The following is an 18,094-nucleotide window of genomic DNA, read 5'->3' as shown; positions in this document are numbered from 1 at the left end:
TGTTCTCTCTGCTACCACACGGCGAGCGGTACCGGAGTGCCAAGTCTAGGACCAAGAGGCTTCTAAACAGGTTCTAATCCCAAGCCATAAGACTCCTGAACATCTAGTCAAATGGCTACCCAGACTATTCACATTGCCCCCCCTCCCCTCTCCACACCACTGCCACTCTCTGTTGTCATCTATGCATAGTCACTTTAATTAACTCTACCTACATGTACATACTACCTCAACTAACCGGTACCCCCACACATTGACTCTGTACCGGCACCCCCCTGTTATTTTTTTACTGCTATTCCTGTTACTTGTTACTTTTACCTCTTATTCTTATCTGTATTTTTTGAAACTGCACTGTCGGTTAGGGGCTCGTTGTCACGTCCTGACCAGTATAGGGGTTATTTGTTATTGTAGTTTGGTCAGGACGTGGCAGGGGGTATTTGGTTTATGTGGTTCGGGGTGTGTGTCTATGTAGAGGGGTAGTTGATTTATGTGTTCCGGGGTTTTTGGTCACTGTTCTATGTTTATGTATTTCTATGTTCTATCTAGTTTAGTCTATTTCTATGTGTAGGTAATTGGGGTGTGGACTCTCAATTGGAGGCAGGTGTTTTCTAGTTGCCTCTGATTGAGAGTCCTATAAATAGGTATGTGTTTGTGGTTGTAGTTTGTGAGAGGTTGTTCTTGTATTGCTGTATGTTGCGTTCAAGACTGGGTTTCGGCGGTCATTGTTTTGTTGGTTATAAGTGTTCACATTCAAAGTTTAATTATGAGCACTCAACCCGCTGCACCTTGGTCCATTCCTCACGCCGAACGTTACACTCGTAAGCATTTCACTACAACACAACACCTGTTGTATTCGGCGCATGTGACTAATAAAATTTGATTTGATCTATCTAGAACCTAAAAGGTGAGAAACCTTTTAGGTTCTAGATAGATCAAATCAGCTGTCCCCATAGGATAACCATTTGAAAACCCTTTTCGGTTCCAGGTAGAACCCTTTCCATGTAGAACCCCCTGTACAAACGGCTCCACATGGAACCCAAAAGGGTTCTACATTGAACCAAAAAAGGTTATCCTATGGGGACACCCGAAGAACCCTTTTGGAACCCTTTTTTTTAAGAGTTTACTGACTATAAACCTTGAGTATGCATTTAAAAAAACGTATAATCATGAACTACTCACCTACAGTATAAAATCCCTGTTCTCAGATGTGCTGCTAAAGTCAAAGCAGGGTAAATTAGCTGAATTAAAAAGTGCTGATAAATATGATAATACACTTTTCACACCCTTGAATCTTATTGAGAAAATTATGAACAAATATGCAAAACAACAAATTAGAAGAGCCAATAAGGCAAGATGAAAATAAAGACAGAGCTCAGCGAGTGATCGACCCTCCCACTGGATACCTATACGTCAGCAAGCATCTGCTAATATCTCCTTCTTTCATGTTCAGATGACACCTCTACTGAATAAGTTGAGGTATTTTCTTTATCTTTTAAAGGTTCAAGCCACTTCCTGTCAGGACTCTAAATGGCAATTATTTGTGATCACACCCAAATTGCAGGGCCTTTGGGATTTCAGTGTAGGAGGACGGAAGATACAGTGCCTTCAGAAAGTATTCACACCCCTTTATTTTTCCACATTTCATTGTTACAAAATGGGATTAAAATGTATTTAATTGTAATTTTTTGTCAACGATCTACACAAAGTACTTTAATGTCAAAGTGGAAGAAAAATGTATTACATAGAGTAAGTATTCAACCCCCTGAGCCAATACATGTTAGAATCACCTTTGGCAGCGATTACAGCTGAGAGTCTTTCTGGGTAAGCCTCTAAGAGCTATCAACACCTGGATTGTGCAACATTTGCCCATTATTGTTTTCAAAATTCTTCAATCTTTATCAAATTGGTTGTTGATCATTGCTAGACAAGCATTTTCAAGTCATGCCATAGATTTTCAAGCAGATTTTAAACTGTAACTCGGCCACTCAGGAACATTCACTGTCTTCTTGGTAAGCAATTCCAGTGTAGACTTGGCCTTGTGTTTTAGGTTATTGTCCTGCTGAAAGGTGAATTCATCTCCCAGTGTCTGGTAGAAAGCAGCTGAACCAGGTTTTCCTCTAGGATTTTGCCTGTGCTTAGCTCCATACGGGTGATTTATTTTATAATTTTTTCTCCTGAAAAGGACTGGGGAGTTAACTATTACAAGCATACCCATAACATGATGCCGCCACCACTATGATTGAAAACATGGAGAATAGTACTCGGTAATGTTGTGGCAAATCCAATGCAACACATAACACTTTGAATTGAGGACAAAAAGTGAATTGCTTTACCACATTGTTTGCAGTATTACTTTAGTCCCTTGTTGCAAACCAGATGCTTGTTCAGGATTTTTGTTTTGACTGTACAGGCTTCCTTCTTTTCACTCTGTCAATTAGGTTAGTATTGTCAAGTAACTACAATGTTGTTGATCTATCCTCAGTTTTCTCCTATCACAGCATTAAACTCTGTTTTAAAGTCAACATTGGCCTCATGGTGAAATCCCTGAGCGGATTCCTTCCTCTCCGACAACTGAGTTAGGAAGGACGCCTGTATCTTTGTAGTGACTGGATGCATTGATACACCATCCAAAGTGTAATTAATAACGTCACCATGCTCTAAGGGATATTTAATGTATGCTTTTTTTTATTTAATGTGTGCATTGGAAAACCTCCCTGGTCTTTGTGGTTGAATCTGTGTTTGAAATTCACTGCTCGACTAAGGGACCCTACAGATAATTGTATGTGTGGGGTACAGAGATGAGGTAGTCATTAAAAAATCATGTTAAACACTATTATTGCACAGAGTGAGTCCATGCAACTTATTATGTGACTTGTTAAGCACATTTTCACTCCTGAACTTGTTTAGGTTTGCCATAACAAAGGGTTTGAATACTTATTGACTCAAGACCTTTCAGCTATTCATTTGTAACTAATTTGTAAAAATTATATTTTGACATGATGTGGTATTGCGTGTAGGCCAGTTACAAAATCTCACTGTATTGTATTTTAAATTCAGGCTGTAACACAACAAAACGTGGAAAAACTCAATGAGTGTGAATACTTTCTGAAGACACTGTAGCTAGTAGTATCTCTTGAGGTTGGATGGGAAAATAAATGGTGAACACAAATTGACTCATTATCATAGTACAGTATGTCCATAGAAGAGACTGAGCTAAGTGTGTCTGTGTATCTTTATATAGATTTGCTTTACTAGGAGCTACAGTTGCTTGATTCCACCATCCCTCTGTGTTAGTACGTTATAGTAATAAGAGCATTCCTTGCCCAGAATGATGTAATGCTTTAAATCTGCATTGGAAGTCATTCATCAGAGGGCCACAGGAGACTTCATAAAGCTGCTAAAGTACTCAAACAGAGGCAAGCAAAGGCTTCAATGTGGTTACTTCAAAGGTCCCTCTCCAAAAGAAATTCCTCCCAGTCAGAGAAACCAATTAACTAGAACAGACAGCAAGCATAATATGAAAATAAAAGGTGACTTTTCATCCCCACTTAAGGGGATGATACAGTATTTTATTCTGACAAAATTAGAATTGGAAGAAGTGCTCCTAAACCTTGACTCTTTCCTTTCACTTTACATCACCCTCCCAATCAATGGTATTGAAAGCAGTGTTTTTATACTGACTGTCCGGGGGACTCTTTTCCAATTACATAGTAAATTGGCTTGGTGTAACTGTCATCAGGCTACTGCTACAGACTTCAGTTAACTTATTAGGCCCACTTCATCCTGTAATGGGTATGTTCAAATGCATGAGCAATTAAATTAAAGAGCCCCAGTAAACATCCTCTCGTATAACCTGTGACATCCACTCATGTGAACACTGATAGACCTTGCTTCTCTTATTCCCCCTTCCAATTACAAAAGTCACTCTTTTAGCTAACTACATTACTTACTGTGGTTCCGGTTGCTCAGTGGTTTAGAGTGTTGGTATCATCAGGATTGTGGGCTTATCTACAGTGGGGGAAAAATGTATTTGATCCCCTGCTGATTTTGTACGTTTGCCCACTGATAAAGAAAGGATCAGTCTATAATTTTAATGGTAGGTTTATTTGAACAGTGAGAGACAGAATAACAACAAAAATATCCAGAAAAACGCATGTCAAAAATATTATAAATTGATTTGCATTTTAATGAGGGAAATAAGTATTTGACCCCCTCTCAATCAAAAAAATGTCTGTCTCCCAGCTGTCTTTTATACAGGCAGCGAGCTGATATTAGGAGCACACTCTTAAAGGGAATGCTCTTAACCGCAGCTTGTTACCTGTAAAAAAGACACCTGTCCACAGAAGCAATCAATCAATCAGATTCCAAACTCTCCACCATGGCCAAGACCAAAGAGCTCTCCAAGGATGTCAGGGACAAGACTGTAGACCTACACAAGGCTGGAATGGGCTACAAGACCATCGCCAAGCAGCTTGGTGAGAAGGTTACAACAGTTGGTGCGATTATTCGCAAATGGAAGAAACACAAAATAACTGTCAATCTCCCTCGACCTGGGGCTCCATGCAAGATCTCACCTCGTGGGGTTGCAATGATCATGAGAACGGTGAGGAATCAGCCCAGAACTACACGGGAGGATCTTGTCAATGATCTCAAGGCAGCTGGGACCATAGTCACCAAGAAAACAATTGGTAACACACTACGCCGTGAAGGGCTGAAATCCTGCAGCACCTGCAAGGTCCCCCTGCTCAAGAATACATATACATGCCCGTCTGAAGTTTGCCAATGATCATCTGAAGGATTCAGAGAACAACTGGGTGAAAGTGTTGTGGTCAGATCAGACCAAAATGGAGCTCTTTGGCATCAACTCAACTTGCCGTGTTTGGAGGAGGAGGAATGCTGCCTATGACCCCAAGAACACCATCTCCACCGTCAAACATGGAGGTGAAAACATTATGCTTTGGGGGAGTTTTTCTGCTAAGGGGACAGGACAACTTCACCGCATCATTTGACGGGGCCATGTACTGTCAAATCTTGGGTGAGAACCTCCTTCCCTCAGCCAGGGCATTGAAAATGGGTCGTGGATGGGTATTCCAGCATGACAATGACCCAAAACACACGGCCAAGGCAACAAAGGAGTGGCTCAAGAAGAAGCACATTAAGGTCCTGGAGTGGCCTAGCCAGTCTCCAGATCTTAATCCCATAGAAAATCTGTTGAGGGAGCTCAAGGTTCGAGTTGCCAAACGTCAGCCTCGAAACCTTAATGACTTGGAGAAGATCTGCAAAGAGGAGTGGGACAAAATCCCTCCTGAGATGTGTGCAAACCTGGTGGCCAACTACAAGAAACGTCTGACCTCTGATTGCCAACAAGGGTTTTGCCACCAAGTACAAAGTAATGTTTTGCAGAGGGGTCAAATACTTATTTCCCTCATCAAAATGCAAATAATTGTAACATTTTTGACATGCGTTTTTCTGGATTTTTTTGTTACTCTGTCTCTCACGGTCCAAATAAACCTACCATTAAAATTATAGACTGATCCTTTCTTTGTAAGTGGGCAAACGTACAAAATCAGCAGGGGATCAAATACTTTTTTCCCCCACTGTACAGTATCTTGCAATAACAACTACAGTACTTTGAAACCATGTAAATATACACAGAACAAAAATATAAACGCAACATGCCACAATTTCAAAGATGTTACTGAGTTACAGTTCATATAAGGAAATCAGTCAATTGAAATAAATGAACTAGGCCATAATCTATGGATTTCACATGACTGGGAATACAGATATGCATCTGTTGGTCACAGACACCTTTTAAAAAAGTTAGGGGCGTGGATTACAAAACCAGTCAGTGTCACAACCATTTGCCTCACTCAGCATGACACAACTCCTTCACATAGAGTTTATCAGACTGTTGACTGTGGCCTGTAGAATGTTGTCACACTCCTCTTCAATGGCTGTGGGAAGTTTCTGGATATTGGTTGGGAACTGGAACACGCTGTCGTACAAGTCGATCCAAATCATCCCAAACAGGTTCAATGGGTGACATGTCTGGTGAGTATACAGGCCATGGAAGAACTGGGACATTTTCAGCTTCCAGGAATTGTGTACAGATCCTTGCGACATGAGGCTGCGTATTATCAGGCTGAACCATGAGGTGATGGCGGCTGATGAATGGCACGACAATAGGCCTCAGGATCTCGTCACGGTATCTCTGTGCATTCAAATTGCTCTCGATAAAATGCAATTGTGTTCGTTGTCCGTAGCTTTTGCCTACCTATACCATAACCCCACCGCCACCATGGGGCACTCTGTTCACAATGTTGACATCAGCAAACTGCTCACCCACGACACCATGTACCCTGTCTGCCATCTACCCTTACAGTTGAAACCGGGATTCATCCGTGAAGAGCACACTTCTCCAGCTTGCCAGTGGCCATCAAAGGTGAGCATTTGCCCATTGGAGTTGGTTATGACAACAAACTGCAGTCAGGTGAAGACCCTGGTGAGGCCAACGAGCATTCATCAGCTATCCGGGTGGCTGGTCTCAGACAATGAAGTGAAAAAATTTGGAGATCCTGGGCTGGACTGGTTACACGGGGTCTGTGGTTGTGAGTCCAGTTGGGTGTACCGCCAAATGCTCTAGAATTCTCTTATGGTAAAGAAATTAACATTAAATTATCTGGCAACAGCTCTGGGGGACATTCCTGCAGTAAGACATTCCTGTGGCATTGTGTTGTGTGACAAAACTGCACATTTTAGAGTGGCCTTTTATTGTCCCCACCACAAGGTGCACCTATGTAATGATCATGCTGTTTAATCAGTTTCTTGATATACCACACCTGTCAGGTGGATGGATTATCTTGGCAAAGGAGAAATGCTCGTGAACAGGGATGTAAACAAATGTGTGAACAAAATTTGAGAGAAATAAGCTTTTTTTGGGATCTTTTATTTGAGCTCATGAAACATGGGACCTACGCTTTACATGTTGCGTTTATATTAGTAAAACAGTAAAACCATAATCTGAAAATGTTCTCTGTGGATTGGAAGATTTCACCCCCCCAATAATGGACATCATTTTGGTTAAAACAGTAGGATAAATAGACACGTGGGTAGAGTCCATTCTTGTAAATTATTTTTCTCCCACACCCACAAAGTGTCCTACAGTAAAGGACATCTACAGTAATATTATTTATGAGGAGGTACTATCAGATGTTTCCCTTCTTGTTGCCCCACAACTTTTCTCTCGTCACAGTCCAGGTGCTGTAACGTCACTGAGGACAGTTACGAACACAAAGGCAACTCATTACTTCAGACGTGGTCACACTGTTCAGGAAAACATTTTGCCGTTGCTTGGTTGGCCTTAGTTCACACCGGTCTTCGTTGTATTGGGTGCATGTGGGCTGATCAGCTGTGTTGTGCTGGACCCCTCAGAAGACAGACAGTGCAGAGAGAGAGAGAGGCATCAACTCGTTCTCCTTCCAAGAGCTGCCTCCTTAACAAGCTCTCTAGTGAGCCTAACAGATATCCTGCTTCTTCACTGAACATCCACCAAGTACATACTGACAGTATCTCAATCCAATTCTGTCTTCCACACAAGACCTAAGACACGCACGCACACACACTGACACACAGAGACGCACACAAACACACACACACGCTCCTTCTCTACTCCCCAGTAAATAGCCTAACATTCTCAACAGCCACCCACTCCAACCCTAAGTCTCCTACAGGGACTGATACTATTGGCATTCAAACACATTACAGTATTTAGCATGATATGTACAACTCATATGTCCTGGGGCTAAGTTACTAAATCTTTACCATTCTTTATACACACATACATTAATAGGATTTACATGAGCATTAGCAGGGTTACTAGCTTGACATTTGTATCCACTGAATAAGCCTGTCGAGTTAATCCATGGACGATGGGAAGAGAGGATGGCTGTCGTTCACTACATCTCTGTAGCAGAATCAAAAAGCAATTATTTTGTGCCCAAACCTGAATTAATAGAGTCTGGCAGCAGGTGGCAATGTTTATTTAGTGAGGGGACACAGACAGTGGAACTGTCCTCGCTTTGTTTCTGGCTTGATGAATAGACAGACATTGAGACACTCCTACAGGAGTCGTGCTATGACTAATTGATATAAAAATGTATATAAAAACAAAACATTTGGCATATTTTGCCAGATCAACGTTATCGACATTGGAAACACTGCAGCTGTAGAAGGCTATTCAAGTCAAGATGACAGTGACATTTCCCACACCCACAAGGTGTTCTATAAGTAGTTCATTTTAAATTGTATGCTGATCGATTCGACAGCGGCCGGCCTTTCCATCTTCCATCTAGGCTGGTCTGAATCTCAAGAGTTGCCTTATTTAAGCAATAAGGGGTGTGGTATTTGGCCAATATACCACGGCTAAGGGCTGTTCTTAAGCACGAGGCAATGCAGAGGTCCTGGATAAAGCTCTTAGCCGTGGTATATTGGCCATATACCACAAATCCCTGAGGTTCCTTATTGCTATTATAAACTGGTTACCAATGTAATAAGAGCAGTATAAAGAAATGTTTTGTCATACCCATGGTATACGGTCTGATGTACCATGGCTGTTAGCCAATCAGCATTCAGTGCTCGAACCACCCAGTTTATAATAAGCTTTAAACACCTCACAGGTGGTCTTATCCTTGATTTAGTCGAAGTAGATGACGTTTATAAAAATATGGTGTTTTTTCATTCATAATGGAAATGCACACATCTAAAACATTACACAGGCAATAGATGACAAATGCATGGGCTAGATGGACATGATGCCAGCCCCGACTTTATTCACTAATAAACCATGGCTCTAGGACAAATACCAAAGTATTCCATCATAGTGCAACTATTGAGCCACAAATCATTCTGTTAGCATTCACAAACAAGCTATCTATCCTCCCAACACAGGATATGCCCATGTCAGAACAAACAAGTGTGTAGATGCTCTATTTTCCCCCAGTCTTACTCGTAATGCCTTTTCCCTGTATGCTTGTATTAACACAAAGGGTCCAATTTTGAGGTCTAGATGCATAAAAGATGCATTGCATTAGAAGTTTACCTTCGCCATGCATACCCCGCCTGCTCTCAAGCCTCCATGACCAATACCAGAAAAGCTGGAAAACAAGCCTGTCCAGCATTGATAAATGCTATCAGGGAAAAACTGTGAATGTGCCTGTCTGTCTGACAGAAAAGCCATTTACTGCCTCCACATAAACACTGCAGGCAATTTGAGGGGCTATCACCATCTTCTCTTATGTCCATGTCACTGTCAAGGAGAGAGAATAGAATTTAATATCAATATCTTGGTCGCTCCCTAGTGTATGTGCATATATAAATAGAGCCTTTCATCATATACACACTGTAAATGTCAAAGATGACATACATTTTCAACCATGCCTGTTCAAGTTCATGATCAATTGGCCTTTTGATCTCTTTGTCTTTACACCAATCATGTGTGAGGCTGCAGCTGTTGGTTGTCAGATAGGGAATACACAGGATTACTAGCCCTGTTTTAAAGGCCCAATCTGTGTTATTCACAACCATTTTGGATCATTCAAATGAATGATATGTACCCATCATTAGATACATAGTTCCATCTATGAATTTGACATTGTCTCCATTTCTCCAGCCCTATTCCTCAGCTTTATATCAAATCAAATTGTATTAGTCACATGCGCCAAATACAACAGTGAAATACTTACTTACGAGCCCCTAACCAACAATGGAGTTAAAAAAAATTGGAATAAGCAATAAAAGTAACAAGTAACTAAAGAGCATCAAAAAAAGAACAATAGCATGGTGGGGCTGACGTTTTGTCGTTTTTCCAAACAAGGAGTTTACCTTTAATAAAGATGGACCACTGATGGGCCAAGCGCTGATGGATGGGAGATTGGATGGATTTGGTTTCAGGGCTGAAGCTTTTTAATTTGTGCGAGATCTTTAACGGAGAACGCTCTCTTGCTTGTGGCTCTGGAGAAGAGAGAGAGATCAAAGTGACGCAACAGAAGTAAAGCCCCTGATCTATCTAGCAGCTATTCATTCCTTGGTTTCAGACCGCTAAACAATTCCACACACAATATAACAACATTCTATACATTCATATAATATATTCTATGCACATACATAGTTTATTAATGCTGTACAAATGTGACTGTATACATTGCAGAGGAAGAATACCAACCAACCAGATTTTCTAAGAAGTACAAGCTGATTTATCCTGTATTTGTCATTGGATCCCACTCCTACGCTTGCAGCAAGGTGTGTGGGCTTTAAGTGTTGAACCGGGGTCTTTTATAGTGCTGCAGTCACTATGTCAAGTAGATGCATATACATAAACAGTGGTACACATCTGAGCTGGATTTGCCTGGCGGGGTAAAAATAGACGTGTGGTGCTGTAACCTCGAGTCTCTTTCCTTCCTGTTGCACTCTTTAAATGGTGCGTCATTCAGGGTTGCTCAACACCTAAGGAAATGTGTTAGCATGACTAAACTGAGTTTACTTTACTCTGCATAACTTATCATGGGCATTTCTGAGTCACACTATCATCCCCAGTAGGGCAATCATTGGCATAATGGATTTGATTCACACAGCAGCATTTTTTTTCATGAGTTTGAAGCTCTTTAGTGTAGGCTACATTGTATGAGGGTATCTCACCTCATCCACTATCAATGTGTAGCACCCACCCAAATCCTCATAATAACACCTATGGGTATTGTGTGCTGAAGTGCTCTAACTAAAACACACCACCTACTCAGATAGATGTAAGCCATAGCCTGCGGATTAGGATTCAATAGAACTGCCTGCCAGTGGAGACAGGGTGGTTGTTGATACATTGACAATGTATTCAAATGAATGATGGCTTCCAATCTGAAGTCCTTTTGACAGTTTTAATGATATAAAGGAAACTCCCATTCTGGTGATCTTGATGCTTCCAAACATGTCAGTGTTTCAGTGATAAAATAGGTGTTGGATTTCCTCTAAATGGGGACAGACGTTCCATATTCCTATGTGAAGCTGACTCTAGCACAATGCTCTTCACTGGTTAAAGATTGAATCCGCAGTATTGGGAAACAGCACCACTGTTCGCCTCACGAATGTTGTTATTGTTTTTGTTTTGTTGACAACCAGAGGTGGGGAGCATCGCGTATTCAAGGTATCGCACGTACAATTACCGGCGGCAGGTAGCCTAGTGGTTAGAGCGTTGGAGGTTGCAAGATCGAATGGTTGAAAGATCGAATCCCCAGGCTGACAAGGAAAACATCTGTCATTCTGCCGCTGAACAAGGCAGTTAACCCACTGTTCCTAGGCCGTCACTGAAAATCAGAATTTGTTCTTAACTGACTTAATAATTACATTACAGCTTTAAGGAAGTGGTTAAATGAACAGTTTCTGTTAGCTTTGTCTGCTAGAAGTGAATACCCCATGAGTCAGTGGGTGTTTCCCCTCCCCCTAACCCCAGCCCACCCAATGGATGCCTCTTGATTTCCCCCAAATCAATATAATACAACCAAGTATTGAACACGTCTCAATTGTGATTGCTCTTGGAGATCAAATGTTATCATAGCCAGGCTTTTTTAACTAACTAGGTTGGCTGCATGAGAATTAATTACGAAGGTGTTGCATTTGGTTTGTTACCCAACATTATCCTTTGTTACATTAAAATGTAATAAGGAAGATGAATCTAGCATCTTCTATTGGCAAGTAGCTAGAAGACCGTTATCGACGATTGTCTTTGAGTGGGCAATCTTCGGAAATTCTCGAATGTCTTCTCCAAACGCAACTGAATGAAAAAATGCTGACAAAGCAGTAATGGATGAGTCTGGTACATAAGGTTAGTTTGTCGTTTTGTTGAAGCTAATATTTATGCCATGGTTCCAATGGAATTTCTCTGCTGCAGAGAGGGAGACGGGGAGAGCAGTTCTGCTGCGTCAGTCATATTAGATGTAAATGGAAAGTATGGTGGTGAATAATGTAGGTATTGAGGAGAAGGTATGTGTGAGAGAGTGGTAACTGATGTTGAATGCCGCAATGAATGGAGCTGCAAATCAGTCAGTTATTTTGCTTAGTCGTCATTTACGTTATTATTACCATAATTCAAATGTCTAATAGTTTGTTAAGCTACAGGTTACTACATGTGATAAGAAGACTCTAATCTCCAACATGGGAACAGAGAATAACAAGACAATAAACAGTAAATAGCTCAACCCTAACTTCAGTTCCTTTTCATCATTTCCTATTTCACTTTTCCAACATATTCGGTAATTATTCAGTCTATAACCTACTAATCCTCACAATAAAAGCTCAATTAGTTTTACACAGAGAACCATATTCCCCAACACTTCCCTGCTGCTAATCCTTCCAAAACTTTGCCATTATGCAGAATTTATGATTCATTAAATTGACACTCATCTCAATTAAACAATGTGCATTCATCTTTGCTAACATTGTTTTCACAAACAACCCCTTTTCATTTCCACCTTCTCCTATCTGTGATAACTTATCAAGGTGAAACTACCCGGGTTAGCGCCTGTTTAACATGCATCGGATGGCAATCTCAAAGCAGCCAATCTTAATTCCCATGTTACAGTATATTTTGATGTCTGTTCGTGTGTACGTAGTACAACATTGACACTGTAGTATCTGAAAACGATCTGAGCAACAATGAAGCTCATTACATTGAGGTAATAAATAAATGGGGGTTCTCGAAACGCTATTTGAATGGGTGTAGTCAAACATAATGTTCCAGAGACATTCCGACAAGGTCACAGCAAAACATGACATTGTTTTCAGTTCCTGGAGCTGAGAGAATGTTTTCCTCAAGTGTTTAGGGTTGGATATTACGTGAACAGCGCGTGGTTCAATTAGTAATTAAACTACATTTTGCTGTAGCTTGGTGGTAGTTCAAATCTAGGTGGTGTTTTCACTAGTTTTTTTCCCATGTAGTGGTGTAGCTAACTACTGAAAGTACTCACAATTGTTTTTGCAAAAAGAAAATAAAGTATGAGTAAAGTAGACAAGAATGTGCTTTCTTTCTCGACATCAGACCTGCCTAATTCTCATTTGAAACATAGTTTGTGTGTTTAAACTGATGGATTTTGATGGGGATTTTTTTAATATGTTACTTAGATTAATGCACAGGTGCGTCAATAGACTCTTAAGAATTTTTTACAGAATGTGTAATTTAGCCTATTAAGCTAGAGATATCTGCATGGGCTGCGTCTCAATCTACCATATCGGCATTCCGCATCTGCGGTGGATGGTGGCTGAGCTACTGCGGTGTTTGTCAGACCATGAGACATCCCAAAAATCGGTCATCTCACAAACACGATGGTGTTCTCCGTTTTGCTCTACAACCCTCGTTGCTCTACAACCCCCACGTGACTCGTCTGACGTCGGTAACGCTGATGTGCCAACTTCTGTCTGTAGCATTCGAACATTTGGGCTACAAACTTTCCACTGTGGAAAGGGGAGAATCTCTCAAACACGATGATGTTCTCCGTTTTGCTCTATGACCCCAACAATGTTCCAGTGGTGTAAAGTGCTTATTAAAACTGCTTTAAAGTACTACTTAAGTAGTTTCTGGGGGTATCTGTACTTTGCTATTTATATTTTTTGACAACTTTTGCTTTTACTTCACTACATACCTAAAGAAAATGATATACTTTTTACTCCATACATTTTCCCTGACACCCAAAAGTAGTCATTACATTTTGAAGGCTTAGCAGGGCAGGAAAATGGTCCAATTCACCCACTTATCAAGAGAACATCCCTGGTCTTTCCTACTGCCTGTGATCTGGTGGACTCACTAAACAGAAATGCTGTGTTTGTAAATTATGTCTGAGTGTTGGAGTGGGCCCCGGCTATCTATAAATAAAATGCAAAAATAAGAAAATTGTGCCGTTTGGTGTGCTTAATATAAGCAATTTCTAATTAATTATACTTTTACTTTTGATTCAGTACTTAAGTATATTTTTGCAATTACGTTTACTTTTGATACTTAAGTATATTTAAAACCAATACTTTTAGACTTATACTCAAGTAGTATTTTACTGGGTTACTTTCACTTTTACTTCAGTCATTTTCTATTAAGGTATCTTTACTTTTACTCAGGTATGACAATTGGGTACTTTTTCCACCACTGCAATTGTCACGGGACCCATCTGAAGGTAACCCATACAAATTAATGGAAGTGTGGAGGTAGTTTTGTGCCAACTAAAATAAAGGGTTAAATGTGTGTCCAAATCTTTTTTCCTGAGCTGTCCTACATCTCCTAGATATAAGACAGACTTCAAAATCGTATTCCTTATGATTTATTTATATTTTTTGCCATTTATGGATGTGTTATTCAGTACATTCCAATGGGCTTTTTATATACCTAAAGGGGTCCTACAATTCAAAATAAAATGGCTAAATGACCCATGGTATGACTATGTTAAAACAATTCCATATGTTAACTCAGCAGAGTCCAACAAACAAACAACAACCAGTCTACTTGATCCAAAAGGATAGCTTTGCTTACCCCCAGGGAGGTAAGCAAATGCTGTCGGGGCAATGCCGTCGGGGGTACGAGGCTACTCATGTAACCGATGTGAAATGGCTAGTTAGTTAGCGGTGGTGCGCACTAATAGCGTTTCAATCAGTGACGTCACTCGCTCTGAGACCTGAAGTGGTTGTTCCCCTTGCGTTGCAAGGGCCATGGCTTTTGTGGCGCGATGGGTAACGATGCTTCGTAGGTGTCAGTTGTTGATGTGTGCAAGGGTCCCTGGTTCGAGCCCAGGTTGGGGCGAAGAGAGGGATGGAACCAGCACTGTTACACTCAGTCCATTTATATTTTCCAACAGGGCTACACATTTGGGTGAGGTTTTTTTCTGGCCTGAGTAGCCTCGTTTCACTGCCAAAAATGTGGCCATCTAGTGTTCAGTGAAATAACAACACAATGTCAAATACAGGTAGCCTCGTCAATCACATTAACCGTTAGTGGAATTTGACTAACGGTCCGTATGTAGCCAAACGTAGCTGCTGCTCATTCCGTTTGCTTGAAAACAGATAAATGGCTAAAAAAAAGTAAGGCTTGCGTCCATAGAGATACATACCAGCTCTACTGGTAGTACTAATACTACCAGCAGTACTACACCTGCACCTGTCGACGACACAAGTTGTTCTGCTTCCACGAGCCCATCCAATGCTAACATCAGTAATTGTACATTTGTTGCTAGCCCAGCTAGCATGGACACTGACAGTTGTGAATCTGATGCAGCCGAAGAGCTACTGCCCCCTTACCCGGGAAAGCACCGAACAACAGACAGAGATGTTGGACCATCGTAGAGGCGCAAATATGATGCAAGACTACTGTACATTGATTTGGGGTTCACTTATTTTGGGAGTAGTGCCTTTCCTCAGCCACAGTGTGTTATGTGCAAAGTACTATCTCACAACTAGATTAAACCTTCACTCTTGTGCAGACATTTAGAAACAAAACATGCCAATTTGAAAAATAAGCCACGGGAGTTTTTGGAGCGAGAATTAAGACAACTTTCGAGTAGGAAGACATGTATAACAGCAACAGATAACATTAATAAGAAGGGGCTAGAAGCATCTTATATGGTGAGCTACCGGGTGGCTAGGACAGGCAAGCCCCATACTATTGTGGAGGACTTAATTATTCCTGCTTCCGCAGATATGGCTGGAACAATACTGGGGGAAAATCCCCAAAAAACTATACAGCCAAAGTATTCATCAAACAACACTGTTTCACGACGCATCAGTGACATGGCAGGAGATGTTTTGAAACAGTTACTGCTTCCCATACAAGCCAGTGAATTCTATGCATTACTGCTGGATGAGTCAACAGACGTGGTGGGCCTGGCACAGCTCCTGGTATATGTCTGTTACATTTATGGGGGGTCAATTAAGGAAGACATCCTCTTCTGCAAACCACTGGAAACCAGGACAACAGGAGAATATATTTTTTTAAGTAGTGGACAGCTTTGTGATATCAAATGGACTTTGGTGGCCAAGATGTGTTGGTAGCTGTACTGATGGTGCAAAAGCCATGACAGGGAGACATAGTGGAGTGGTAATGCGCGTGCAAGCAGTTGCTCCCGACGCCACTTGCGTACACCGCAGAATCCACCGAGAGGCTCTTGCTGCCAAGTGAATGCATGACAGCTTGAAAGACGTTTTGGCCACTACAGTGAAAATGGTTAACTTTGTTAAATCAAGGCCCCTGAACTCTTGTGTATTTTCTGCATTATGCAATGATATGGGCAGTGGCCATGTAACGCTTTTACAACGTGCAGTTTATCAAGGGGCAAAGTATTGACACATTTTTTTGAATTGAGAGACGAGCTTAAAGTTTTCTTTACTGACCATAATGTTCACTTGTCTGACTGCTGCATGATGATGAGTTTCTCACACGACTGTCCTATCTGGGTGATGTTTTTTCTTGCCTGAATAATCTGAGTCAAGGATTACAGGGACTCTCTGCAACTATATTCAATGTGCGGGACAAAATTGAGGCTATGATTAAGAAATTGGAGCTCTTCTCTGTCTGCATTAACAAGGACAACACACAGGTCTTTCCATCATTGTATGATTTTTTTTGTGTGCAAATGAACTCAAGCTTATGGACAATGTCAAAAGGGATAGCACCTGAGTGAGTTGAGTGAGTGAGTGGAGTTGGGTGCGCATTTACGCAGGTACTTTCCCGAAACGGATGACACAAACAACTGGATTTGTTATCCCTTTCACGCCCTGCCTCCAGTCCACTTACCGATATTTGAACAAGAGAGCCTCATCGAAATTGCAACAAGCGGTTCTATGAAAATTTAATTTAATCAGAAGCCACTGACATATTTCTGGATTTGGCTGCGCTCAGAGTGTCCTGCTTTGGCAAATCGTGCTGTTAACTTCTTCGGGCTAGGGGGCAGTATTCGGAAGTTTGGATGAATGAGGTGCCCAAAGTAAACTGCCTGTTACTCAGGCCCAGAAGCTAGGATATGCATATAATTTGTAGTATTGGATAGAAAACACTCTAAAGTTACCAAAACTGTTAAAATCATGTCTGAGTTTAACAGAACTAATATAGCAGGCAAAAACCCAAGGAGAATCCATCTAGGAAAATATTTGTTGGGCTAAACACTAATTACATTGGCTGTCTATGGGAATATAAAAGGAATACCTCCCAGATTGCAGTTCCCAGGGCTTCCAGTAGATCAACAGTCTTTAGAAAGAGTTTCAGGCTTATTTTTTTGAAAAATGAGCTAGAATTTGTAGTTTTTGTAAGTGGCTCCCATGTTGGCTGTAGTGTTTGTAGCGTGCTCCGTTGAAGGCGCGCACTTCGTTATTTATCTTCGGTAATGAAAATATTATTCTCTGTCTTAAATTTGATCATTTATTTACATATTAGGGTACCTGAGGATTGATTAGAAATGTTGTTTGACTTGTTTGGACGAAGTGTATTGGTAACTTTCGGGATTCATTTGTATGCATTTTGAACGAAGGAAACGGGTGGATTACTGAGTCAAGCGTGCCAACTAAACTGACTTATTTGGGATATGAAGAAGGACTTTATCGAACAAAAGGACCATTTGTTATGTAGCTGGGACCCTTGTGATTGCAACCAGATGAAGATCTTCAAAGGTAAGTGATTTATTTTATCTATTTTTCTGACTTTTGTGACGCCTCTGCTTGGTTGGAAAATGTATGTAATGCTTTTGTGTGCGGGGCGCTGTCCTCAGATAATCGCATGGTGTGCTTTCGCCGTAAAGCCTTTTTGAAATCTGACAAAGCGGCTGGATTAACAAGAAGTTAAGCTTTTAAACAATGTAAGACACTTGTATTTTCATGAATGTTTAATATTACAAATTTTGTATTTTGAATTTCACGCTCTGCTATTTCATCGGATGTTGTCGAGGCTGGGCGCAAGTGGTACGCCTATTAACCTGTGGTGAGTTATTCACAATTTCGGATGAACAAATAAGGTTTTATATGTAAGACGGTTAAATATTGAGCCAAATTATTGATTATTATGTTATTATTTGTGCCCTGGTCCTAA

At 40.9% G+C, this 18,094-nt stretch overlaps 1 protein-coding gene and 1 long non-coding RNA gene across 2 annotated transcripts in view; both read right to left on the bottom strand.

The window, feature by feature from the left end:
• Nucleotides 1-18,094, bottom strand: part of LOC115157185 (acid-sensing ion channel 1C-like) — a 165,848-nt gene that overhangs the window by 73,435 nt on the left and 74,319 nt on the right. The gene's annotated exons all lie outside the window — the stretch shown is intronic.
• LOC115157186 (uncharacterized) lies at nt 8,783-10,372 on the bottom strand. The gene is made up of 3 exons (XR_003868395.1): nt 10,224-10,372; nt 9,880-10,008; nt 8,783-9,304 (listed from the first exon to the last, which is right to left on the bottom strand). It is a non-coding gene; the product is annotated as an uncharacterized LOC115157186 (long non-coding RNA).

The sequence above is a fragment of the Salmo trutta genome, chromosome 21 (genome assembly GCF_901001165.1).
Source record: "Salmo trutta chromosome 21, fSalTru1.1, whole genome shotgun sequence".
NCBI classification, from domain to species: Eukaryota; Metazoa; Chordata; class Actinopteri; order Salmoniformes; family Salmonidae; genus Salmo; species Salmo trutta.
Note: the sequence above shows the minus strand (reverse complement) of the source record. Positions and strands in the feature narration are given on the sequence as shown.